The sequence below is a fragment of the Rhinolophus hipposideros genome (genome assembly GCF_964194185.1).
Source record: "Rhinolophus hipposideros genome assembly, chromosome: 1".
NCBI lineage: Eukaryota > Metazoa > Chordata > Mammalia > Chiroptera > Rhinolophidae > Rhinolophus > Rhinolophus hipposideros.
The window spans coordinates 36,221,299-36,248,706 of record NC_138047.1 but is presented as its reverse complement, the minus strand read 5'-3'; the positions used below and the strand labels follow the sequence as shown (position 1 = coordinate 36,248,706).

The 27,408-nt window shown below is 38.3% G+C and overlaps 1 protein-coding gene across 11 annotated transcripts in view; it reads right to left on the bottom strand.

Annotated features, from left to right (window-relative positions):
* Positions 1-27,408, bottom strand: part of APBB2 (amyloid beta precursor protein binding family B member 2) — a 335,703-nt gene that overhangs the window by 206,672 nt on the left and 101,623 nt on the right. The window lies entirely within an intron of this gene.

Genomic DNA, 27,408 nt, shown 5'->3' with positions numbered 1-27,408 from the left:
TGTCTTTAAGGAAAGTGAAGTCTAGTGGGCGCAAGAGACACACACAATGAAGCCGGCAGGGCAGTAGGATGGGTGCCATGACTCAGATTCATGGCAAGCAGGGGCACCTAACCTGGAAATGGAGAGGTCGGGGGAGGCTTCCAAGAAAATGGGATGTGTGGCATGCCCTCGGGCTGGGTAGGACATAGCCAAGCTGGGAATGGCACACAAGACTACGGCAAGGTTGAGGTAAGAAACAGCACATACAGTTCAGGGCTGTGGACCCCCGAGGGGGAGGCCAGGAAAGAAGCCTGGAGCAGAGCATAACCTTGTGCACCATCCAAGAGCTCTGACTATATCCTGATTACAGACAGCCACGGATGGGTCAGGTCTAGGTTTCAGAAGTGTCACTCTTTTAGGACAGATTCAAAGTGGGCAGAGTGGAGGGGAGGAGACCAGTTAGGTTGTTGGATAGCAGAACGAGAGGTGGGGGGGGGCGGATTAGGGCAGTGGAAGTAGGTGGGGGGAGGGAAAGGAGAGAAGAATCAGTACTTGGGAAACATCCAGACACCAAACACAGAACAACTTGGTGATTGACTCCATGTGGGTGGATGGGAGTGACAACTGAGGTAGAGAATACAAGAGAATGAAGACACTTAATAAGACAGGGCATTAGTTTGGGGCATTAGAAATTGAGGTGTAGAAGATTTAGATAGGGATACCCAGATATCCTTGAGTGTGAAGCTTGGGGAAGAAGCTTGAGCAAAACGTAAAGGCATATAAGTGACCGTTACACAGCGAGTGGCAGAAATTGTTAGTGGGTGGTATCACTGAAGGAACTGGGATAAAATGAGAAGATTAGAGGATTAGTGCTAAAAGCGGAACCCTAGAAAACATGAACAATGATAGAATGGGCAGAGAAAAAGATCTTTTGAAAAAGACCACAGAAGAAAGGCAGAGAGGTACCATGGGATACAATGAGATGAATAAAGTAAGAAATGAAAAATATACCTTTGGATTTGAGACTTAAGAAGTTCCAGGCTACTCTGAGTGAAGGCAGTTTCAGTGAAGCGGTGGAGGCAGATAAAACAGAGCAAGCGGAAAAAAAGAGGAAGGAGAATGAACAGTCGTTGGAACGGATATGTGCTAATAGAAGTCCATATTGATAAGCTGAGGGAATCAGTAGAGAGAGAAAGACTGGAAGTACAAGAGGGAGGATGGAAGGATGGAATAAGATCTAAAAGGAGATGGGAAAAAGGCTCAGGGTTACAGATAAAGGGGTGACCTTGAAGAGAAAGGTGACTCCACAATCCTCTGATATTAGGAGAATATCAGGGTTAGAAAAGTAAAGAAATATGGTGATAGCAAGTTTGTACGTAACAGCATTGGGATGTTGGACGCAAAAGACCAAATAACATCAGTATTGGAGATAAAACAGTTGGCAAGGCTCTTTGCTGAGAATAAGCTCACATGTAAACGGTTTTGAGGACATAAATCTTGAAGATCTTGGCTTCTGGCATGCTACCCTCCAAAATTAAAGTAGTCCAACTCCATTTTAAGGCAAATAAACATGCATGCCAGTGTGCACCAGGTGGAAAGGGGTTATTTGTGGGGCAAGTACGCCCACAGTAGAACTTGATAGTATCAAAAAATTCTATATAAACAAAAGATCCAGAAGAATGCTTTTCCTAAAATGATGCTAGGTTTAGGGTGCCAGTCTTTCCAATGGTAACATATAGTTTCATTAAGTGAAAACTACCACTCACTATCTCCTAAGGCTTCTTAAGATCTTTAGTTCAAAGCTCCCTCCTAAGTATAACCAGCCTAACAAAAATGAAGAGGCACACGTTTGGAAGTAAAGTCAAGGAGAGGAGAGTGGAGTTGGCAGGGGCCCTCGCTCCTGAGACTTTCTAGCGTTAATGCAGAGGTGGCGTCCCACTGCAGTCTCCTGCCCACTCTTCAACCACAAGGTCTAGCAAATTCAGAAGCAAGTAAGAGTGACTTGGTTCTTGGAAAGCACTCCGATAATGCCCAAAGTAGCAAGGATTATTAGAAAATTGAATGCAATGAAAACGCAAAGCAGCTTTCATGTTCTCCAGGCAGCCTTTCTGACCTAAAAACTCTGAGGCTACTCCACAATTGGTCTGTTGGGTTAACATGGACATCTCCAGGCTATCTTTGGAAGATGACAATATTTTAGCATTTTAGATAAACACATTATCATCCTTGAAGTCAGTCAGGACTGAGATGGTTTCACAGCCATCAGAGGCCTGCAGACTGGGCCGTTCATCTTTCTATCCACAGGGCACAGCTTACAGAGCAAGCAGTCAATAAATATGGGATAAATCCATAAACCGATGTATAAGTGAAGAGTTCCCACAACTAAGAAGGAGGCCAATTAACTAGGGAGAACAGAAATAGTCTTTCAATTCCTTCCTTTCCCACCCTAATTGACTCAAAGCCAAGCTACAAATCGCATTCAACTGCACTTCCTTTCCTCTTCACAGAAGAAAATCTTTATGAACTCATAAATAAATAGTGTGTGTTAAGAGGATTCAGAAATAATAAAATTATAAAGAGCAAGATGCCTTTTAAATGAGAAAATAGGTAAGTGCGAACGTTTTGAGCATACAAAGAAATAGAAATTGCCCATCTGACATCCGTCTGCCTTCTTTGTTGTCCTTCTGTGTGAAGACAGGACATCATTACTCTAACAGCAAGGTGCTTCTCCTCCCAGACGCTTACGCACATAGCAACCTGCTCAGGTTCAACCCACTGGGGCAATAGACGGTGATGAGATAATCAAGTCTCACTGCCTTGAAAATTCTGAACATTCACTCAGTTACGGGTCTATGATTTTGTCCTAATATATATTTATATTATTCATCATTTCATTTCTTTTATAACACTAGCGTTCTGAGGGATCACTGATCATATTGAACACATTTACACATCACACAGCGGTGCTATCTGGAAATTAATGACCAAGTTTCCAAAAGTGAGGAATAGTGGTGGTTTGTTTGTACTTAGTATGTATTATGTGACATTTTTCTGAACTGTTAAAAACCAACTTGGTCTGGAAAACACCCAAAGTTTCTGCGCTTCTGATCAGCAAGATCTTGAGAAGAAAATAACTCTTTGAGGCTGCTATCCTTCTTGCTATTCGTGATTAAAAATGCTAAGGGACCAAAATAAACAATACACTGTTCACTTGAATGCACGCCATCAAGGGAAGAAAAGGAATATTTATGCCAACCCACAAAGTGTGTAGTGTGCAACTTTTTAATTACTGTGTTTACGATACTATCCGTAATATATTCAGTAACACACACTCTACAAGGCCATTAATCCTGAACAGATACATTAATGCTTCCCTCCTCTCCTACAAATTCTCATTATGCTGATGTGGGGCAAAAATGCCAAGAATTCTCTCAAAATAAACATTTCATGTCAACAACCACTTGTTCTACTATCTCCCTTTCCAGCTATTTTATATCATTAATATCTCTCCTTAAGTATTGGCTGCTATTGACCTAAAGGACAAGTTTGTAAACAAAATGTTTTCTTTAAAGGCTTTGTTTAATGCAACTTTTGAAATGAAACCTGTGCAAGCTACTAAAAAAGTAGGTTATGTTCTTCAAAAACAGTATTTTCTGTAACATTAAATTGCAATTCTCTGAATCATTCTGTAGTTAGTTATGTTGTATAATCTCTTTTTAAGAACCTCCAGGAGTAAGAAGGTATTGAAAATGATCAAGATTTTAATAGTTGAAGGACTACCCATCTAGGTAATAAAGTAAGTATACTTCCAATCATACTGGATTAACTTTTTTTCTAAAAGATAGAGAGAATCACAGAGAATCCAGAATATGATTTATCTTTGGTGACATGGATCATCAATATGAATCTCAATGATCTTGCTCTATTGGAACATGAGACCACTGAATCTAAGGAAAAGGAGCTGGCCCAGTGGATACCAGGCAAAAACTGAGTTTTTACTAACCTGAGGCCAACTGACAACAGACTATGAAAGCAACGGGACACTCTGAGAATCAAAAACAAAGAGATTGCTGAAGTTCAAACACCAAGGAAAGCACAGATATAAGTACACTTTGTAAAGTCAAAGGTGAGGTCCAAGATACAGATACAGGTCTACAGAGTCAGGATCTGAGTGGACGACAAATCAATGGAAAAGAGGGACAGGGTATGAGACTGGCATTAGGCATATGTTGCTGGTAACCTGACTACACCACCTTATAAAGGCAAGACAACCTTCCAAGGTACAGAGTCCTGTTTGCTCCTCTACTCGAAGGCCACTGACTGCTATGCTTTGGGAGATATTTTGTCTGCCTTTAATAGTTTGGTTATCTTCCCTACTTTGTCCTCAAAAGTCAAGTCTCATTGCTGTCAGAGTACCAACCTTTTCCCTTCTTCAAGTCAGCTATGATTTTGGAAACCAAATAAAACTTAAAAAGTATAAGAGAACTGAACTTAAAATTCCAAGCTCCAGATAAGGTCTGACAGGCACACTGCACAGACTCTGAACCCATACCTGGGCAGCTGAAATGTCCTTTTTCTTTATTCCTCGGTTCTCAGAAATTCAAATACTAATCCTTAAGTAGGACTCATTGGAAGTCATTTAGTACCAATACAGCCAAGCCTAAAACATGTCCTGGAGATGTTATTTGTTAATGATCACTGTTATTTAACAAGAACTTCTTTTAGAAAAATCCAATAAGCTGCATATCCACAAACACAACAGATCAATTGCTCTAATGTGTAGTATCTGTGGAAATGTGGAAATAAACTCAAAAACTGGAGAATGGAGGGCTTTGTCACTGGATAAGTGTCTGTCAATTATCCTTCCATACCTTCCATACCTTCCATACCATAAGGGCAAGTCAATTACCCTTCCATACCTCATCGGTAAAATGGATTAACTCTACCTAACTTGCAAAGGGATCAACGAAAACAAAATGAAAGGATCAGATGATATCAACAAATGTAAATTAAACCTTAATTAAGTCGAAATGGTACAGAACCTGCTATGACACACAGATCTTTATTTAGAGCAGAGAGAGTCATCTGCCAAGTGGTTTCTATCCAACTCTCAACACCTCATATGATAGTATTTTCTTTCCAAATTATTTTCAACAGAACTTTCCTTTTGGTTAATATGTTTTAAATGTAACTACTTAAACAGTCAGTACAAGTACTTATGCATTTTCAAATTAAAAAAAACTAGAATGCAAAGCTCTCTAATTATGACATTCCCACTTTGTTTCTTCCTTAACTTTTTCTCATCCAAGTTTTTTCTTTTTTCTTTTTCCCACTTTTCTTTACTGAATCTTTGTGGATCTTTTTTCTTACTTTAAGTTAAACCCTTGCAATAATAGCAACTAACATCTTTATGTTATTTAACAGTTTACAAGTGACTTTCATATACATTATTTCCCTTAAATTGCTTTTACTTTCTTTTTTTAAAATTTATTGGGGTGACAATTGTTAGTGAAATTACATAGATTTCAGGTGTACAATTCTGTTCTACATCATCTATAAATCCCATTGTGTGTCTACTTTCTTAACTTTGATTTTCCCTTGCTTCACTGTCCAAAACACAGGCAGAACTTTCTAAAATCAGCAAAGAAGCAACTTCTCTCCTTCCAACTGCCAAGACATTAATACACAGTACATTGCAGAGCTGTCTAAAGCAAGTTAGACTATATACAGCATACCTAAATCTTGACACATCCGATTCTTCTTGCAAATAATTTTTTTCTCCCCTGGTGATGATCTTGTGAAGTTAAAATACAGGTAGAAATGTGTAAATGTTAAATATGTTAAAATAAGAAAGGTGAATCCCTTTAAGAATCATCAAAAATAATACGTGAAAAATAAAACAAAGAAGAAGCTAAAACACTTGCAGAAAGAAAAAGGTTGTTGCTGTTGTTTTAGCTTTCAGTAAAATTTCCATTATCTATATTCCCAGAGCTATTTTTCTCCAAGCTCTGAATTAAAAATGTGATCGTTAAATCTGTGAAAACCAAAAGGGATGTAGCCAACTCATTAAAAAAGATGATCTTTTGAGTTATGATAATGAGAAAGAGCATCTATTTTGGGTTTTAAGGACAGAAGTGCTTCCTCCTTGTTGCTCAGAGGCAGCAACACTTCTAGTAAGCTTTAGCACAAAAACAGATGCCTGGCATTCTTTACCTATCGTGATGAAAACAGGAATCTTCAAATAGAAATGTTTCCTCTCAGAACCTCTACATACTCTCAATCTTCATTTATCAACAAAGAACACGAGGTGTCTGAAACAAAAAATATTAATTCTACCATGTGAAGGTAAACATTATTTAAAAAAAAAAAAAAGATTCTGTAAACTCTAGATTGGGAATCAGATCAGGTTCTCCTATAATTAATTCAAACCCTACAGGACACAAACCCTTTAAAATTTGGAGTGGCTTTCCTTTGCTTTAAAATGGTTGAATAATGCCCATGGTAATTTATAATAATTCTTAACGTACCTTGATATATTAAACATTATTTTTAAAAATCAGTTGTTACTGTTAAAATTGGACTACTATTAGGTTGTGCAAAAGTAATTGTGGTTTTTGCAATTATTTTCAACCTTTTAAACCACAATTGCTTTTGCACCTAATAATAAAATTTAAGGAAAGACTCTGAAATTGAAAGACTCTGCTGTGGTGTTTACATGTTCAATAATGTAAGCCTTTTACATATTATAAAACCTGTATTTTGCAAGAGATATTCTTGAGTGATTTTATCCTAGGAATTGAGAAGGATGTCATAGTCCAACATTCTTCTACAGAATCTAGCAATGACTTGTGAAAACTCGGTATCCCGCAGAATACAACTGGGACCACTGGATAGAATAATTCTTAGAAAAGAATGTTTTCCCAGCTTATACACAACTCAAGTCAAACTAGTAGGAAAACCCCAAGCAATCAAAGTCATTTCTTTATACTGTTGGAAATTGTTTTTTCCAACAATGTCATTCTTGTAAATGGGTTAGAGGTCGGACTTAGAATTTATACCTTAGACATAACAGACCCTCTTTCCCATTACATACTCAAATCAAGGGTGACACCAAAGGTTCCCATCAAGATGGCAAAACAGGTAAACACTGTGCTTGCATCCTCACTGGATGCGACATAAAATTACAACTAAATTATAGAACAATCAACCCGGAGAACCATCTAAAGTCTAGCTGAGCAGAAATCCTAAAACTAAGGATATACAAAAGAAGCCACATCGAGACTGGTAGGAGGGGCAGAGATATGAAACAGTTGTCGCAGTTGAAAATCGTGTAAAAGTTGAAAATCAGGAGAAATAGCTCAGCTGCAGAGGTCCCCCCTGAGTAATGAGGAGTCCCAGCCCCAAAATGGGCTAAACAAGCCAAGCACTAGTGCCAGGTTAATGCCAGGTTAGAAGCTTCCACATCTGGCTGTGAAAAATCTGTGGGGATTCTGTCCATCCAGTTGAGAGGGGAAGGCTGCTGGAAACCCAGATGTCCTCTTAAAGGGCCCATGCACAGACTCTCTTGCTCCCAGGCACTCACCCAGGGCTCCAGCGGAGAGATGGACTGTAGCTCAGGAGGGATCAGAGGCATACAGGAAAAGAATGAATTGTGTGGCATCATGGCAAGGGCTAGAGGAAATAACCACCACTGTCCCTGTGTTCAGCTCTCCTTTTGTGTACCTGGCAGGCAGGCACCATCTTTCCTCTGTTGGGCCCTTCCCACACACAGCCAAATCTGAGTCTGCATTAACCTGGTGAACACAAGCCCCACCTGGATGACTCCCTGAGACTCCACCTCACCAAACTCATGTACCATACAAGGCTCTTTCAGTGGCTGAGCCTTATGTGCAGCCAGTAGGTGGTGGCAGGGCTTGAAGTGCCCTGGGCCTTTTGCTAAGCTGCCCCAGGCCCAGTACTGGTGGCAGGCAGACTCAGTTCCCAGCGTGGCCTCTGCCACATTCCTCCAGGTCCAGTACAGGCAGCAACCAACCACGGGTAGCTTTATAGAGCCTATCAGGTAGCCCCAGGCCAGTCAGAGGCAGTGGCTGATTTTTGCTACATGGAAGCCCCTCCAAAGAGGGGCCCCAGAACCCGCACACCTAGTAGCCAGCTTCAGACCACAACAGGGCACCATTAGATTAGCCCCACAAGCAGCATACCCAAAGTGTAATCTCAGCAGGCACCAGAGCCCACAAGGGTGAATCCTGCACTGTGAGGTATATCCCCGTACGTCAGCTCTTACACTGTGGTCGTGAGAATCCTCACAGCAAGTCAGCCTGTGGTTAAATCCCACCCACTAACATGCCAACATCAATCAAGGATCAACTACAACAGGAGGGCACACACAACCCATACAAGGGACAATCCTGGAACACTGGCTCAGGAGACCAGGGAGATTTCACCACTGGGCCCCACAGGACACCGACTACATAAGGACACACTGCCGAGACTGAGAGATGTATCACATCTACCTAATAAATAGAAACACACACAAAGAGACAGCCAAAATGAGGAGACAATGAAACATGTCCCAAATGAAAAAATAGAACAAAACTCCTGACAAAGAACTAAATGAAATGGAGGCAAGCAATTTACCAGATACAGATTTCAAAACACTGGTTAAAAGGATGCTCAAGGAACTTAATGAAAGCTTCAACAAAGAGATAGCAAGCATAAAAAGGACATCGAAATGATAAAAAATAACCAGTCAAAAATGAAGATATAATAACTGAAATGAAGAATACAGCAGCAGATTAGATGAAGCAGAGGATCAAATTAATGATTTGGAAAACAAAGTAGCAGAAAACACTCAATTGGAACAACAGGGAAAACAAGAAGATTTTAAAAAACATGAAGATATTATAAGGAGCCTCAGGGACAACATAAAACATACCAACACTTGCATCATAGGGTACCAAACAAGAGAGAAAGCAAAGGATTGAGAAGCTATTTGAAGAAATAATGACTGAAAATTTCCCTAATCTGGGAAAGGAAATGAATATACAAGTCCAGGAAGTGCAGTGAATCCCCAACAAGATGAACCAAAATAATCTGACACCAAGACACATCATAATTAAAATGCCAAAGGTTAAACACAAAGAAAAAAATCTTAAAAGCATCAAGAGAAAGGCAGTTAGTTACCTGAAAAGGAGCTCCCATAAACTGTCAGCTGATTTCTCAACAGAAACTTTGCAGGCTAGAAAGGATTGGCATGAAATAGTCAAAGTGATGAAAAGCAAGGACCCACCGTGTTTCCCCGAAAATAAGACCCAGTCTTATATTAATTTTTGCTCCAAAAGACACATTGCAGCATATGTTCATGGGATGTAATCCTGAAAAATCACGCTAGGACATTTTTCCAGTTAGGTCTTATTTTCAGGGAAACACGGTACAACAGAGATTACTCCACCCAGCAACACTATCATTTAAAATTGAAGGACAGATAAAGAGCTTCCCAAACAAGAAAAAGCTAAAGGAGTTCATCACCAAACCAGTATTACAAAAAATGTTAAAGGGCCTTCTTTAAGAAGAAGGGGGGGGGGACCATAAATATAAATAATAAAATGACATGTCTATCAATAATTACTTTAAATGTTAATAGAGTAATTGCACCAATCAAAACACATAGAGTAGCTGAATGGATAAGAAAACAAAACCCATACATATGATGCCTACAAGAGACGCATTTCAGATCAAAAGACACAAACAGACTCAAATGGATGGAAAAAGATATACATTTCATGCAAATAGAAATGAAAAAAAAAATCTGTGGTAGCAATACTTATATCAGACAAAATAAACTTTAAAAGAATAGCCATAATAAGATACAAAGAAGTACATTTCCCAATGATAAAAGGATCAATCCACTAGAATCAATCCAACAAGAGGATATAACCCTTATAAACATTCATGCACCTAATACAGGAGCACCAAAATATATAAAACAAATATTCACAAACATAAAGGGAGAGGTCGAAAGTAATACAGTCATAGTAGCAGGAAAACTGAACACCCCACTGACATCAATAGATAGATCTTCCAGACAGAAAATCAACAAGGAAACAGCAGCCTTAAATAATCATTAGACTAGATGGGTTGAATTGACATTTTAGAGCATTTCATCCCAAAGCAGCAGAATAGCCATTTTTAAGTGCACATACCGGTACATAGAACATTTCTGAGATAGACCACATATTAGGTCACAAAACAGGCCTCAACAAATTTAAGAAGACTGAAATCATATCAAGCATCTTCTCCAACCACAATGGTATGAAACTAGAAATCAATTACAAGGAAAAAACTGAAAAACACACAAACACCTGGAGGCTAAGTAACATGCTAGTAAACAATGAATGTGTTAACAATGAGATCAAGGAAGAAATCAAAAGATACCTGGAGACAAATGAAAATGGGAACACAACAACCCAAAATCTGTGGGATATAGCAAAAGTAGTCCTAGGAGGGAAATTCATAGCAATAGAGGCCTTCCTCAAAAAACAAGAAAAATCTTAAATACACACTCTAACTTTACACCTAGGGGAACCGAAAGAACAGCAAGCAAAGCCCAAAGTGAGTTGAAGGGAAGAAATAATAAAGATTAGAAGAAAAATAAACAAAATAGAGTCTAAAAAAAATACAAAAGATCGATGAAGGCAAGAGCTCATGTTTTGAAAAGATAAACAAAATAGGTAAACCTTTAACCAGACTCACCAAGAAAAAAAGAAAGGACCCAAATAAAATCAGAAATGAAGGAGAAGTGACAATAGACAACACAGAAATACAAGGTATTATAAGAAAATGCTATGAACAATTATATGTCAACAAATTGGACAGTCTAGAAGAAATGGTTAATTTTCCAAGACTGAATCAAGAAGAAACAGAAAATCTCAACAGATCAATTACTACTGACGAAATCGACCCAGGAATCAAAAATTCTCTACAAACAAAAATCCTGGACCAGATGGCTTCACAGGCTAATTTTGCCAAAACTTGAAGAATTAACACCTATTCTTCCTAAACTATCCAAAAAATCCAAGAGGAGGAAGGCTTCTAAGCACATTTTACAAGGCCACTATCACCCTGATTCCAAAGCCAGACAAAGACATTACAAAAAGAAAATTATAGGCTGATATCCCTGATAAGAGTAACAATCTGTGAATGAACCTGAAAAGTATAGGAAATGGAATCCATCCTAGAATAACCAAATTAACTCTCCTTTAATGGACCAGACAACCATATACCCAAATTGAAAGACCAAACCCCAAAAGTTCATTGATAGGGATTTGCAGTTGTATGTGGTAGGTTGCAATCATGTGCTTAACTCCATTCCCTCCAAAACTCCACTAAATGACACTAAGCAAGAGGCAGAGATAAACTCACAAGAAGAAAGAGAATGGAAGAGGAGAAAATTAATAGAAAAACTCTTTGGAAAATGGAAAACAGATGGTCCGATGAGTGAATTTTCAAAGGAGGGACAGAAAAACGTTCAATGCCAAGAGAAAGACTGTCAGGAAGAAGCAAGCCAATATAGGGCATAGGACTTGGGACAGTGCAAGTTAAGGCACAGTTACATCTAAAGTGGGGGTTGGAAGGAGGGGACAGTGTAAAGGTGGCATTGAAAACTGGAGGACTACTTTCAAGATATTATAAGGAGTAAACCTCCAGATCCTTCCTAAGCCATGAAGCTCGTCAATTATCTCTTCTTCCACCTGAGGCTTTCTCTTTGCAAAGGTTAAACCGGAGAAGGTCTGGACTCAGAACAGTAAGATGGTGACTGGATAGATGTGACCGTGCAGAGAGAGGACGGAGGGAAAGGGTACACTTTGACTGGACAGATCCACAGCCCCTTCCTTTACTGGGGTTGTAGAGAACGGGCCAGCTAGGAGATTGGAAGACTTTTTTTGGAGACACTAACCAGCCGAAGAAAAGAGATCTACAGTTACCAAAACTAGGGAGAAAAGAAGCTTCTGAAAATAGAAAGTCATCCTATGTTAAGGCCACCAGTTGACAAGAGAGTTTATCAACTTGGTCATGCGGAGAGCTTCCAATCAATTTTCAGTGCCTTCACATAAATAAAAAGGGACAGCATATGATCACCAGAAATGTGATGAAGAGTCTAGTATGACAGACAGAAACTTTAGGAGAAAACAGAGTCAATGCTGGGAGCAGGAAAAAACTTCATATATACATTATTAATAAGTCCAAGGGTGTAAAAGATATTGTATCCATAAAACAAAAAAGAATAGGATGCTATAAAACAGAAATATCATGAGAATAAGAAAGAGCTCCCAGAAATTAATATTAGGATCATAGAAATAAAAACTCCACAGAAGCATTAAAAAGATAACAGAGGTAAACATTCCCAAGTGTGGAACAACAACTTACAAGGAGAGAGACCAGGAATTTTTTCAATGATAGTAATTTGGAGGAAAAAATACAAAACTTCCAGCATCTGACAACTGAAAGTTGTCAGAAAAGAGAGAATACAGAGAATAGTGGGAAGAAAATTATTCTTCACCACCCTCTGCAAAAACCTGGACAATGAATGAAAAAAAGTTACACATCAAGGCACATTATGATGAACATTAGAGCATTGAAGAAAAAAAAAGAAACTCTACACGTTCCTGTCTCACCCTAAAAAGTCATATATAAAGTACCCAGAATCAGAAAAGCATCCAACAACTCAATAACAAAATTGGAAACAGAAGATAATGGAACAAATCCTAGAAAACTCTCAGGGAAAATAATTTCCAACTTTAAATTCTATATCAATTATATGTAAGGAGAGACGAAATTATATTTTTACACATGCCAGATCTCAAGAAAATTACATCACATACACTCTTTCTCAAGAAGCGACTGGGCAATGTGCTTCCTCCAGACAGAGAAGAAACCAAGAAAGCTGCCATCCAGTAAACAGGTCAAGAATTCCCAGCATGATAGTAAAGAAAAATTCCAGGTCAACAGCTATGCATAATGCTTCAAGAGTAAACAGTTCAGAATAGAGCAGGCAGAGGGCTCTGGGGAACAGATCACACACATATATACGTATAAAAGAACTGACAGACAAGCCATTGTATTGGACCTTATCTGAGAATTTGGGAATAAACAAGTAGTACATAAACAGAATATGAGACCCCCCCAAAAAAGAATTTTTTAATACGCTGTACAAGAAAGAAAATAAGATCATAGTTTACTCAGAGCACAACTGTGAAAAATGTTTACATAAAAAGAAATCAAGATATAACTATCTTGGAGAAAGACGGATAGGTATTTAAATGAGGGGGAATAAAAGAGAGAGAACCCCTTATCTTCCTTAATAGAAATTCAATGTTTAATGTCTAAAATTGAAAAAAAAATCAAGAAATATCAATATAAACATATTAATTAGCTACATGGAAGTAAACATTAGAAGAAGAGCTAATTGAAGTAATTGCCTCTGACAAGTAGAAAATGACAATGCAAATAAGCAGGAAGGAATTTTTAAGCTATGTGCATTATTATAAAAAAAATAAATTTTAAAAAGAATAGAAATTGATTAATATACAAATCACTGAACCATATAAGACAGTGACAATATGAAATTTCATTTTATACTATAAATAAGGGAATGAACTTCAATCTGCTCCTCCTAATTAATCAAGTTATTAAAATTCCATTTAATACATTTTATCTTAAAATAGTAAGGAACATACTGTAAGAGGTCAAATATGCCTACATCATCGAGTCACACCTCTAGCAAGTCACACCTAATACGTGGTAAAGGGGTCCCTGAACCCCTGTGCACAGGAAAGATCAGCCATCTTTGTTGTTAAAGACATCATTAACCACAGTCTCAGATACTTAAACATGACGGCCATTCCCCCTCTACCAGAACCCGTACTGTGGTTACTTACAGTGAAGATGTGTCCTTATAGGCGGAGGAAGGATGAAGAATATCCAGCATTTACACCCCCTTCCAATATCTGGGGAATTCTTTGTCATGTGAGTATTGACAAGAGCCACATCTTTAGACACACAGGCAAAAATAGCTGGACACTCACTTTCCCAGACTCCCTTGCAACTAAGCAATGGGCACAGGACTTAGACTTGGCCAACCCTCAATCTAGAGCTGGAGCTACAAAGAGGCAGGGGCAAGAGGAAATTATCGCGGCTGAGGGCAATGGTAGCAATATCCAGTGTCCAGGGGCAGTAAAAGCTGAGGTGACAAGTTGGTTACAAGTGTCTGGTACCTAATGGTGTCATCAGTGTGAATCAGCATGGTCCAGTGTTCAGCGATCAGGTCCCTCATGCATAGAACTAATCATATCATATGACTTTGGCTGTGAATCTGGCTGTGTAGTCTCTGTTTGCTCCTGCCCTTTTTTCAACTTCTAGCAGTTCCAGAAACTACCCAGTATCCTCTCAATAAGTTCCTTCTCTGCTTAAATCATTTAGCCAGTTTCCATTGCTTCCATCAAAAAACACTGCCTATATACTACCCCACGATACACAAGTAGAAATAGGTGGCTATCTACTGAAGTTAAGAATGAGATGTTTATATTCCTTAAGATATCAAAGCAGAACCAAGGACATTTTCCCACAAGGAAACATGAGGGAAGGTTAGGTTTTAAGGTACAAATAAAACTATGCTGCAGGAATATTATGGGTTAAAGAAATTTCGACAGGCTCATCTATTGTTTGAATTGTTTTTTCCCCATTAGAAAACACATTCCAAGTTCAAAACCACTGACTTTACAACAGGCCATGGGAATATAATCAGTTTGTGAATTGGGACTTGCCACTATTTACATCTGGCAAAAGGCTATGCTCATGATTCTTTTCGTTCCAGTGGGCAGAGGAGCAGTGGATGAGGAGCAACAATTTTCCTTGTCTTTCTACTTACAACAGTTTTCTGAGAGATGAAGCCATTTGAAAACCAGTGGTCAAGAACTGCACATATGAAAATGCAAACCAAGGCATCCAAAGATTTATACCTAACTGTAGCAACATCAATATTGCTGAAAAGCTGCATCCATCAGTTCAGCACACTGCAGCATATTTAGTTCCAACTCTGAGAAAGCTGAACCCTAGGCAATTTATCTGCGTATGTCTCAGGCTAACCACACAAAATTTGCAGACGAAGCTAGAAGTTAAGATAGATAGCTTAGAACAAATTGTTGATGGGACCAAAAGGGTTTCGTAAAAGAGTCAAATGCAGTAATGACAGTAATAGAAACATGGGTGCAAAGAAAGCCAGCCTCTATCTGTGGTGCCCATTGTTTCTGGAAACTGAGGAAGTCTTTCATGACAAAGTACAGTCATAGTTCAAGTCATGACAAAGTCTAAGTACAGTTTTTGGTAGTTGTACAGAATAAGACTATTCACACCCCACAGAGAAGGTTAACAAAATAAATGCAAAGCCTGAGGAAGGCATATAAATTCCCTGTGGTGTTATTTCATAAAGACTTGCCAAGAGATCAATCCCTAAATCACAGAAGTCAAGCTATGAATCACCTTGGCAAAAAATTAATTTTATTTCAGTTGGTGATGTAAATGGTACTTCAAATTCTATCAACTGACAAACCATCTTTACCATATATTATGTGCAGTCAGTTGCCATGAAATAATCTAATGGCCCCTAAAACAAGAGTATCATCTTATAATTGTCCAAATGAATTATACGGTGTTCACACAGTGTTCTGAAAGCGGAGATAAATTTATCTCAGTCAGTCTCAGATCGTCCCCCCTCTTTGTTTCATTTGGAGATCACAATGGACAGTGATTCCGTACAGTCATATGTGTGTGTATCAAAGTAAATTTACAATCTAATCACCACAGGTCTGTAAGTAACTATGTACAATGCTGCTACTTAGGTTTCAGAAATGAAAAAAGGAAGGGGTGGGGAAATCCCAAGAAATCAGTCTCAAAAGCTGTTTCCAAGACTATCTTTTTGAGAAATTAAAAAATAAGGGTCACTTTGTCATACACAATATAAAGGAGGCAAATTCATGGCTAGCTAATGAATTTCAAAATGGTTCGTGGAACCCTAAATAGCTATTTCCAAGACAGTTATTGTATCCAATGCCTGAATTAATATTGAAGTATATAGAAATACTTCTCTGTTTCTCCCCCTGTACAATGGCTTAAGAGATCATCCCAAAATTTACACAGAGGGGTTTTATTTTATCCTCTATAAGGTTCTGCTTCCAACCATCAAAATAGCAGATTTTTAGAGTTTACTATAATAATCTCTATTGGATTATATAATCTCTCAAACACCTTCATAATTTGATTTTTTAACTAAACAAATATGACAAGGTGTAATTAAAATGGCATTGATTTCACCAGTATCACAGAATGTAAACTGGTATTTCATCAAATCCAAGTGCTATTGGAAGATGCGCCACTGTTTTATATACTAAGAATAAGGACAAACATGTTACCAATAACAGTTGTAAAACGTCAGCAACTGCCAAGATGCACCAAATTTCAAAAATGTGAAAATGTGAAAGATATATGTATTAGAATCAACGAAATAGAACATATTATAAAATAACTGTATAAGTAACTATTTTACTGGTAAAATGCAAGTGATCATTAGTAATGATCAGGTAAGCAGAAACTAACAAATCTATGGAAAAATTGATAGGAAACTCTTAACAAAATATCACAATACGTTTGACCACACACAGAAGGTCTATAGGAGAATTGGGGTAATGAAAGGAAGAAGGACATCACACAACAGAAGGCACGTCTTTATCATGCCCCTGAGATTAAATGTATCTGGTCCAAATGGATTGAGTAAATGGATTATCAATAAGAAATTAAGGTAAACCAAGAGGCCTGAACAAAATGTTTAGTTCCTGTAAAAAAAAAGCTATGAATTGTTTTGAGTGGCATTCCCTTGAAAGCGAAACAGAAACTGCCTATTGGCTCATAATCGCAGAGAGGGCCACTCATTGACTTTTGGTAATGACAAAATTTTTGCATTACTGAGCTTAAATTTGGGAGTACTACCTTAGCATGTTGGCAGAAAAAGTCTCCACACAAAACCTTTTCCCCAATTGCCAGTTTTATTGAGATATAATTGATATATAGCATCGTAGTAGCTTAAGGTTTATAACACAATGATTTAATATATGTACATACAAAAAAAGTATACACATTCTAAGAAAGGAAAAAACTGTATTAAAATTGTAATACAATGATTAACGCCATCTTTTGAGCAAACGTCATACTACACATTGCTACTGTAATTCAATTCAACTTTGAAAAATAATACATAGATAACATCTCTTAAAATGTGTACATTTTTTTGGCACCCCGGTATTACAAAATGATCACCACAATAAGTTTAGTTAACATCCATCACCACACAATTACAATTTTTTTCTCATTATGAGAACTTTCAAGAACTAATCTCTTAGCAACTTTCAAATATACAATACAGTACTGTTAACTACAATCACCATGCTGTACATTACATCCCCACAACTAGATTATCTTATAACTGGAAGTTTGTAACTTTTGACCACCTTCACCCATTTCCCTCACCCCACCCCAACCCCTCACGTTTCACCCCTCACCCCTCACCTCAGGCAATTACCAATCTGTTCTCTGCTTCTGTAAGTTCAGTCTTTCCAGATTCCACATATAAGTGAGAGCATACAGCATTTGTCTTTTTCTGTCGGACTTATTTCACTCAGCATGATGCCCAAGGTCCATCCAGGTTGTCATAAATGGCAGGATTTCCTTTTTCATGGCTGAATAATATTCCGTTGTATATATGTAGTGCAGTTTATCTATTCAGCTGTTAATGAACACTTAGGTTGCTTCCGTGCCTTGACTATTGTAAATAATGTTGCAATGAACATAGGAGTGCAGGCATCTCTTATAGTGATTTCATTTCCTTTGGATATATACCCACAGTGGAATTGCTGGATCATATAGTAGTTCTATTTTCAGTTTTTTTGAGGAAACTCCATACTGTTTTCCATAGTGGTTGCACCGATTTACATTCCCACCAACAGTATACAAGGGTCCCTTTTCTGCACATTCTCACCAACACTTTTTATCTCTTGTCATTTTGATGACAGGCATTCCAACAGGTCTGAGGTGATCACAAAACAATTTCTCAAAGACTGTTGACTACATCTGTACATGCCCAATATAGTTACACCAACTCACCCCCGCCCTAGGAAAGAAACCTCCTAGGATTACATGAAAGCTGTTGTACTGGACTTTCGGATAGCTGTGATTATTGCTGTCCCTTCCCTATGGAAGGGGGTTATGGTCTGCCCTGTGAGAGGGGGACTTCCCAATGTCAAATGTCAAGGAAAGAGGCAGAGCTTGAGTTAAGAAATGGGAACTAGCAAGGAAATCCTCCTTCTTCCAGGGCCTCAGTCTCTTTGATACCTGGATTCTACATCTGGGTGTGCTGATAGTCACTTCTGGGGTTGGGGGTTGGGGGTCTAGGCCAGACAGGCAACCTTGTACAGGGCCCAGTCAGGCCTTCCATATCTAGTAGCCAATTTCATGGGACTCTCAGAGTTTTTTTCAGTCATAAATTCAACTTTTATTTGCTCTAGGGAATTAAGGACATGTTTCCAGCTTAGGGATGGAGCGCAAAGTGGGAAAGCACAGCCCCCAAAGAGCTGTTAAAATGCTGGCAGCAATGCTTAGCCCCTGTAGTCCCTGACAGAAAAGGGAAAACTTTGGGACAGGAATCCAGGCATGAAGCTTAGGCTCACCCCATCATATGAAGATAATGTCCTTTCCTGATCATTAGAAGAGATGGCAATAATTTATAATTAGGAAACACAATGGGTTTCTTTGCAAATCATCATAAGTTAAACACAGATTTGTTGATACCGACAATACAGGTGGATATTCAGTGAGGAAGCACCATGATGAGTATCCAGAATGTTCACAGTCAGCATCCATTCTGATTGGCCAGAAACTGGTTGCTATGTATTCTGAGTCTCACCCTTCCAACAATAACACATGTCTCTCTACCCTCAGTATCTGCTATGGATTCCTAAACCGGGGAGAACACTAGCCTTTGTGTTATATGCTTAGTGTTTATTCTCGATCCAGGAATGAATAAATATCAATTTCATAAACTCTAAGCAACTGATATCAGTATTCCCATTTTATAGGCTAGAAAGTTGAGACTCAGAGAAAGAACTCACCCATAGACAGCTAATGGCAGAGCCCCAATTTAATTCCAAAACAAACAGAATTTTAGGATTGTATAAGAACAGTCTCTATGAAAGATAACACTGGGAATAAGAAACAATGAGACTTGAAAGTAAATGCACCTATCTCATAAAATATTCATATGGAAAAGACTGATCAAAAGCATGATTTTAATCCTACACCCAACTCTTATACTGCAATTATTGTCAAGCATTCCCTGAAAACCTAAAGCTTTTACATACTCGTATATCTGTATGACAAATACTAGTTTGTTTCTTCAAATCCAGGTGAATGAACTACAAAAACCATTTTAACTCTAGTTATTAAGAGAAAAAATCCAACATGCATTTATTAATGCATGCATTCTATTAATTAATAGAATTGTATTAATGCACGCGTTAATGCATGCATTCTATTAATGCATTCCATTAAAACATAATTCTATTAATGCCCTTGAAGTCCCTATGTGAATGTCTCATTTGATTAAAACACTACTACCTTTTCCAACAAAAGACACAATTTAACAGAAGAGTTAAGGTGAAAGAAACACGAATTGAACAATTTTCCATCCAGCCATTTCTTTAAATCTCTGAGAAAAACCTCTGTTCTAAGAAATTATTTATTTCACTTTGTACTTAAAGAACAAATGAAAATACATCTGAATTCAATTACCACTGCTGTGGAAACACTGAAACTAAATCAAAACTAGTGATGATGACGAGGTTTTCTTGAGGGATGCCAGATTCCTTAAACGGTACGCATCATGATGATAACCTTTAAATGGCCTACCTCATATGGCTTTGCCAGCCACTAGCTGTAATTAAAGTTCATTTTGTTGAAATCAACTTATTTCTCTCGACATCTGATTCTCTTCAGCTACTGCTCATTTTCTCTTCTTTCTACTTCTTTTAAGAGATCAGACGCTAATATACAATTTTACTGGTACTCTGTGCACATTGAGTTAATTCATCAGAGTAGTCTGAATGCTGTAAAGGTTTTACTTTAACGTTATAAAATGCCACCAAATGCCCTTCTTAGTAGGGTGGTCATCTAATTTATCATCCAAACCAGGGCCCATGATATTGAAAGGGCAGAAAATAACAGAGAAAAATAACAGAGAACAGGCATAGTTAGGTTTAGCTCAGCAAAATGACACATCTGGTCACCCTACTTATTAAAGAACCAAATACTGCACTTAAAAGCCAAAAATCTAAAAAAAAAAAATAAATAAATAAAGACCATGGTAGGAAAGGGGACATAACGGGTTCACATATGAAGAGGAAGTCAGAAAAATCAAACTAGAAGATCAAAAGAAGGCTGCAGTCTCTCTCAAGCACCCAAACACAATGGCGTTTCCAGGTTCCCTAAACACAATTCCTCCCCACCTTGGCTATGAAAACAGTTTTTACATGTCCGTTAAGCCGGGCATGTGTCACATGCTCTCCTTGCTTATTTGTCGGTTTATTTCATTGCTGCCCTCCCACTCCCCTTTTTGATATTACTGTAACTTCTCTCCCTTCCTATGAGTTTCCTGTCCCCTCTCTTCCTTCTTTGATTTCCCATCACTGAGCCAATCACCCACAGGTATTGGTACTTGCTGCATACCATGCACTGTTCTATGTAAGTGCCTCCTATATAAAATGAGGAATCCAAAGCCGAAATAGACACAGTCCTTGCCAGGTAATTGTTCAGATTTTTTATTGCAACGCTTCGTTTAAAACTCAATACAGTTTCACTCCAACCTCCACTTCTGCACGTCCTAAGCAGCTCAGGCAAAGAGTACAATTCCAAAGTATTGTAGTGACTATCCCCTTGTCTATTTGTGCATGATTTCATATATACACTGATGTAAAAGAATAATAAACTAAACATCTTTTGTTAAGGTATCAACATTTCTACGTCTCAAAAAACAATGTATGAAAGCCTTCTCTACCAAAACACTGAAGCTTTTTGGAGCACCTTTTGTTGAATCCGTTTCCTCCTTGAAGCTGGTGAGGTACTGATTATGCCTTGCCCTCCTGAATATGTGGCACCTTTCAAAGTATCTAGCACAAATACACACTCAATAAATATCTGTTGAGTGTATGAACGAATGAGGGCTCTTGGTTAACTACTTTTTTCCTTACTCCAAGTCCTCAAGATCTTCACCCCACTGATTATCTCTTAAAAGGCAACGCCAGTGTAAAAACAGCTTTGGAGTCAGCCCCAAAATACCCGTATCAAATCCCCGGCCACTTAATGACAGTGTAACCGTGAGCAAGTTTTCTAATCACTCTCTATGCCTTATTTTTTTAATCTATGAAATAGTCCTAATCACTCTATCTGCCTTATTTTTCTCCTCTACTAGAGAAAGCAGTATCTCTAGTTTGTAAGGTATTTGTGGTATTTGTGAGATTTGAAAACAACTTATGCAAATGGCCAGGCAGAAATCAAATAAATGTGAGTTGAATGAAAGAATAAATTAACCATTCCATTCTGTGGCTCCAGGTCAAAAATGTAACCATCAAAATCTAATTTGCCAAAGCTGATCATTATTCAAACAACAGATACGTACAAAAAGCTGTAACACACAACTGGAGTCTGTCTGCTGTTGAACATCAAAGGAAGAGTTTAACATCTGCTTTTAAATGCAGGAAAACAATAATTAGTTCACAAGTAAAAGGGAAAGGTATGCGGTCTGATTTCATTTTCCCCACCGAAATATCCATGTATTAAGGGATTACCAGCTTACAGCAGACTGCAGCTTTTTCTGCAGCGGTCACACAGTGGAGGAAGATAACTCTGGAAATGGGTTTCAGATTCAAAATGTAGTGTACCTCCTGCTTTCCATGGTCAAGAATGCACACGCCAAGGTTGCCCTTACTCTCAAGTGCAAAGTAAGCAGTCAAACACTCCAAGAATAAGACTGGGTCTGAGGAGTATTGTTTTCCAACTTGCCTGCTCTTCTAGCAATCTAAGATAGGAAACCTCAGAAGGGCCTCATAACACATGTGCAACTTCATGTTGATGAAAGAAAACAAACCTGTGACCAACAGGCATACGGAGAGCCATGTTCTGAGACCCACTCTGCTGCTCTTCCCTTCAGGCCAAGCGGTGGCCAAGGGGAATAAGAGGCTCCATTGTGCTTATTTTCAGGGCTCTTGAACTGGCCATTTACTGAGGCTAAAGGAGCTACTGAAGGGCCTTTACCATCTTCTTTTCCAGTAACAATGGCAGAGACAAGCTACGAAGCTTCCCCAGAGTTTGGTTTCCTTTCTCATAGCTCACTCGTGCTACTCTTCTGGAAAAATGAAAGAAAACCCAGAGTTTCTCAAAGCCCAGAGGCAATGCTGCTCTCGAAGAACATTTTCCATTTTCTTAAATACCATCATTTCTTACTCTCCTCGGGCATGGAGCAAAGCCTAACCTGCCTGCTTAGAGATCACAAAGCACATGCAGTAGTTAGAAGACAACATGAACTCCACTTTAAAAACAGCAAAGGGTCATCCTGGGATAAACATGGGCGCTAATACTGAAGCATCAAATTCTGTTCGTCAAGCTCACAATTCTGGTCTCCCTCAAAGAGTATCTGAGCAAAAATGGCTCACATCTGGATGAGGATTTCCCCCCCTACATTCCCAATGAACCAGTCATGGGAACCTATTACCACAACCTGCTTTCTAATCCATCCTCATTTTACAGATACTTTCTTACCAAGGATCACAGAGCTCACACCGAGAAGCTGGGATGTAAACTGAGGCAGTCTGACCCCTGGGCCTCTGATAATCTGCCCTGAACTGGGGTAGCACATCTCTTCGTTGTCTAAATCTGCGTCCAGCAGGGACCAAACAAGAGTGACTGACCCTCAGCACAAAGGCTCCCCAGGAGTTTCCATTCTTACTTAAATGAATGACAGTGTAACATTTTTTATGGTCTCCAAATTATCATGTAAGACATTTGAGTTGTATACCTACCCCAGCAACGAAGCTGCATGCCAGCTTTACCTACAAAAAGCCGAGAAAAAGGGCTTGCCAAGTGCCTTTTAGTCTTGGTTTCAGTCTCCGACAGCACGTCACAAATTATTTTTCAGATTAAATGGCAATTAGGAACGTCCTCAAACCTTAGCAATCAATCTAGATATCAAAGTAAAATCCCAGTGACTCCTTTTTAAGTGATACTTGACCAGAATTGCAACTGAAGTTTTACTTTTATCATTAAAAATTATTGAATTTTAGGAGACAGAAAAATATCTTAGAGATTATTCATCTTATCAAGGCATATTTTATTGAGCAAAGAGCAAATGAACGAGACTGGATTCCAGTCCTCAGGATTTCAGTCCAGCAAATTAAATAAAACATTATGTAAATAACTATGACCCAATTTAAGTTTTAAAACCGATGAAAGAAAAAATCAAAGTCATCAGGGATTCAAGTAGGACACTAAGGGAGTGCAACACACAGAAAAGACGACTTCCAAGCACAGCACAGTGGCTAAGAGCATACACAAGAGAGTCGCACTGAGCGGGATTCCAGTCTTGACTATGCCACTCCCTAGCTGGGTGACAGTAGACAAGTTATTTAAGCTCCCTGAGCCAAAGTTTCAAAATTTTTAAAAAGAGGCAATAACATCTATCTCTCAGAATTGACATAGGATTAAATAAGATAAAACATGTAAAAATCTTAACATAGTTCCCAGCACACTCTAGGGGTTAACTGCCAGCAGTGACCTGCTATTTCTCCATCTCTAGCTCCCTTTCATACCAATGCCCCTTAACTGCTCTGTCCAGGGCCCTGCTCGATTCCTATTATCAACTCTCCCTTAAAGATAAGGAAATAGATTTTGAGAGGACGAGGAACATGCCCAATGTCACATAGTTAGGACCTCCACATCCACCTCCAGACTCCTGAGCCTTAGGGTACATGATTATTTTTTTGACCAATTTAATCTCTCCTATTATTTTATAAGCAATTAGAAGGCAAGTAGAGCATCTTACTGTGAAAATTTTAAAAGGTGCCCTCCCTAGGCAGCCCCAACCCCAAGAGCACAGAGCTTGGTGAGTAAAATACTGAATGGGTATCATCCCCACAGCTCCCACCCACCCTTGTGCAGGGAACAATTTATACAGCCTCGCAGGGCAGCCCTGGGTCTCCAGTCTCCAGGGTTCTCTTTTGCAAGCTATATGCCCAAGTGAACTTTGTAAACCTCCCATCCAGTTGTGAAATTTCTATACCTTAAACCTCTCATGTCTCTATATTACTGAGAAACCCCCGGTCTCTCACATGGCACACGTGGGGCCCTCGTCACTCTGGAACCAAGATTTTGCAACCTGAGCCTACTCTGCTCTCCAACACGCTCCAGATCCCAACCCCTGGGGAGTTCTTGCCACTCTGCACAGGCTCTGTGCCTTTGCACATGCTTTTCCTGCAGCCCCAGCTACTCTCCCCTTTTCTCTCTGTCTTCTAACTCAGCCCACAAGCCTTACTTCATCGCCAGCTCTTTAGTGCAGCGAACACATTTCCTGATGCCTCAGCTGAAATGACTGTCCCTTCCTCAGCAGGCCCAGAGCATTTGTGAGTCTACCTTCCCCACCAGCTCATGGGAGTCGGGAGGATATTGCATGAGCTTTCAAGTAAGATGGATTGAAATTGGAATCCTAACACAAACATTTTCTAGCAGCATAAAAGTGGGCAAGTTACTTTCTCCCCTGAGTTTCAATAATCCCTATTCCAAGAATTAGTGTGAAAACACAGTGACTTGAAGCTATGGCTTCCATATCTCTTCAAACAGTGAGCCACTCTCAGGGCAGAATGCCATGAAATCTTGATATATTTCATTATAGCACATGAACTAAGAAGTACCCTACTCTACCAGGAGAAATTATGACTATATTATATGTATAGAGGTTTGTAAATATAAAAAATATACGTGTGTGTGTGTACACAGGTATACACACACACAAATACATGGTTTTAAAATCATTGTTCTAAATTTATCATTTAACTTTATTCCATTTGTTAATTTAACAAGTACCGGTAGTACCTGTCAGACAGTGACACTTACAATTTTGAACGCGTTATTTAATCCCATGAGCCTCCTATTCAGAACATGCCTGGTTACAGCAAATACTGTAGGGATTATAAGAGAATCCTAATCCATTCTCTGCTTGCAGATGAAAAACCTACACCATGTATCTCACACATTTATATTCCTTCCTAACTGAAAGGCAGGATAGCCTCAAATTAAACAAAAAGCTAAGATCCAATTATTTTGCTTTCAATAAAAATGATATTGTAAATAAAAATTTATTGACAAAGGAATTCATTATTTATTGTTAAATGGAAAAAGGAGGCTACTATACAATTGGTAGCATAGTCTATTTTAGTATTAACATACTGTATATATGTAGTAAATATGATAATAAAGTAGAAACTATTTTTCACTTGTTTTAAAGTAATCCATTGCTAACTTTTCAAAAGTGCATCGACACTTTGCCAACATTACAGACTCAAGTTTCTAGAAATCTACCTCCAATAATTAAATAAAATGCTTGAAAAACAAGAAAGACCTTGAAAACACATTTGTAATTAAGAAAAAAATAAAAGTAGAGGACAAAAGGGAGATAAAAAGAAATGTGAAGATTTTTTGGGGGGTTCTGAATGTTCCTTTGCCTCCCCCAAAACAGCACTTGCCGCCCCCAAAAAAGAAATTACCAATACATTTAAGGACCCCATACAGTCTTCAAAGTACTGTCAAAAACATTCTCTTGAGTGGTAGATGAGGGTAAAAGAAGTCAAATGTATGGTGATGGAAGGAGAACTGACTCTGGGTGGTGAACACACAATGTGATATATATATGATGTAATACAGAATTGTACACCCGAAACCTATGTAACTTTACTAACAATTGTCACCCCAATAAACTTTAATTTAAAAAAAAATATTCTCTCATGACTTGTAAATTTCAGAAAGGATTTATCTCCCCTCCCAACCCCTCACCACTCTACCTTCTCCCTTAATGTTTACTTCCATATAACTGGTTCTTCAGGACTAGACTTATGTGAATCATACTTATACGTTATAACAGTCTTCTATTTTTCTCTAACCTAAAGGTGAGCTGTGACCATCCTTCGGTGCACATAAATATTCACCTATGACATCAGGTTCAGTAAGCAGAGACTGGTTTCCATGGTCCCTCTGGTAACACAATGTCTGTTTTTAGCTTATTATTGTTAGCTGCCTTGTCTCTACAAAATGGAAAAATAACTTCTACAACAACGTCACCAAGAAAATATTTTGGTATAAATGGGGGAAAAAATTTCACCAGAGAAATTTAAAATATTAAATTTTCAAGAGATGCTAAATTATTTGAAAAGCAGTTTAAGCAGCTTACTTTCTGGGGCTAAGTTATATCTCCAATCTAAATACCACTGCAAATATCTGGATCTTGAAGCCAAGAGAATTAATCTTTTGCCCTTTTCATTCCATTTATGTGGACAGATTGGTGACTTTCAACATAATCCTTTTCCAAATATCCTTCCAAGATGGAATAACAACTACACCACATAAGATTTCCTTTATTTTAAGGTTAATGTGTGAATACCAGACTACAAAATCCAACCAAATAAATTGCTATCATTTTTTAAAATTCTGTTGACAATAGTATTTCACTACTGCAAACATTTCGCTGTAACAAAAGAATTGTTTTGGGAGAAAATTTTCAAAGTCCTTGCTTTCAACAGATTTATATTAGCAGAGACTTGACAGCCCTCAGAAATTAATATTCGTGGTGTATGTATATAATATTTTTTTCAATACAAATATCTTATTAAATTTCAAATAGGGTTCATAATTAAAGACCCTTACCTTATCATAGGTATAACAAAATAATACACAATTTCATTATAAATAACTTTATGGTAAATACAATATAACAATATAATCTGATCTTACTATTTAATACTTCTACGGAACTTCTAGACAAAGTTCTTTTCTGCTTTGCTTTATTTTAGACATGTTTGAACTAGCTCATTTGTCCTGTCAGAAATGTAGAGGAGCTGTAAGACAGAAGGCATACCAACTTTAGAAAACTATCTAGCAATTTAATGGGTGAACAGTTCCTATTGTCAATGAGATTGTTTCTGGAACATGCCAGAAAGGATGTGTGTGTGTGTGTGTGTATGTGGTTTTGCTTACATTCTTATGGGCCATTCATACTTTTAAGTCCTGTCT